Here is a 1,530-nt window from a genome sequence, read left to right on the forward strand (position 1 = left end):
AGCATCCTGTTCCTCTGTGCTCACTATACACACCAGCAGGCTGCCCTCTGCAAGCACCTGCCACCCGCAGCTAGGTGCTGCCTCCTCGTCTGCTAGCAGAACACCCTCAGATCACATACAGAGAACAGTCTGAAAATGCCTGGGAGTTGTTACTCCTAGCAACAGCCTCGAATCAGTCAACCCCATGTTGGGACAACTCTTAGAGCACAAGAGCAGAATTGAGCTCTTATGCCCAGTGACTTTTGCATGACAGAAACCCCTCGGCTCTCTGCTTTCTTCTCTCTGTTTCATTCCCCATACCTCTCAAACAAATTGCTTGCACTTGAATTCTTGCCTCAGAGTCTGCCTCTTTGGAATATCTGTTTGCAAGGCCTTGAAGAAAAGTCCAGGAAAACAAAACAAAACAAAAAACCCCAAAACAAACAAACAAACAAAACCAGATGTAATGTTGCAGGAAATATTAAAAAACAAACCAACTCTCAGAGGGGCCAGGCCACACGCTCCCTCGCTCCTGCCCCTGCTGCCAACTCTGTGGCGCTAGCCCCCACGCCAGGTGATCTCAGCCGCTTGGTCTCTCGGCCCACCAACTCTCTGGCCCGCAAGGCCACAGGGCTCCCGCCAGGCCATCTCTAGGATGAGAGACCCGTGTTCCTCTTGCTTCCACACATTACCCCCATGCACTCCTGGTTTGTCATCTCAACACCTAATTACCCGGTAGAGTTAAAACTCATAAGCAATTAGAACTGTTAACCAATTAGATTTATGTATTAATAAAATCACATTTTACAAGATGCCAATACAATAATTTCAGTGCCAACTGATAATGATAAAACTTTAACACAATTATTCTAACCTATAGATAACACCAGGTCCATCTCCATTCTGGTTCTTCTCCCCCTTCCTCTCCTGCTACCTCTATCCTCCCCAGCTCCTAGCTCCGCCTCCCTTTTCCTGTCCAATCACAGACCGGTCACTGCCTTAATGTTATTGGACAGGAAAAATCCTGCAACAATGTAAAACCAGAATAATAATTCTGTGAAAAGTATGGTAGGAAAGGGCGTGCCAACAATCTAGAATAAAAATTCTGGGAAAAGAATAATACAAGCACCAAATCTGGGAGCACAATCTTGGCAAAAAGTCAGACACAAAGCACAGTGAAAAATCCTGGTAGACATGTGGAATAAAAACAGTATATGAAAATGTCAGAGGAAAAATTCAGAGGAAAAAAAAAATACAAGCCTCAATTTCAGGCCCAAAGCATAGGCCCAAAGCCTAGGAGAAAATCACCACACAGAGTATGTGTGGAAAATCCTGGTAAAAATATATGCAAAAATGGGTGAGTCAATGATCCAGGAGAAAGGATCAGGCAAAAACTATGAATAAATTCTTGCAAATACGGTGCAAATAAAAACCTATAAAAATGAAGGTGAGGAGCCGGGCGTGGTGGCGCACGCCTTTAATCCCAGCACTTGGGAGGCAGAGGCAGGCGGATTTCTGAGTTCGAGGCCAGCCTGGTCTACAGAGTGAGTT

The sequence above is a fragment of the Mus pahari genome, chromosome 10, assembly GCF_900095145.1.
Source record: "Mus pahari chromosome 10, PAHARI_EIJ_v1.1, whole genome shotgun sequence".
Taxonomy (NCBI): domain Eukaryota; kingdom Metazoa; phylum Chordata; class Mammalia; order Rodentia; family Muridae; genus Mus; species Mus pahari.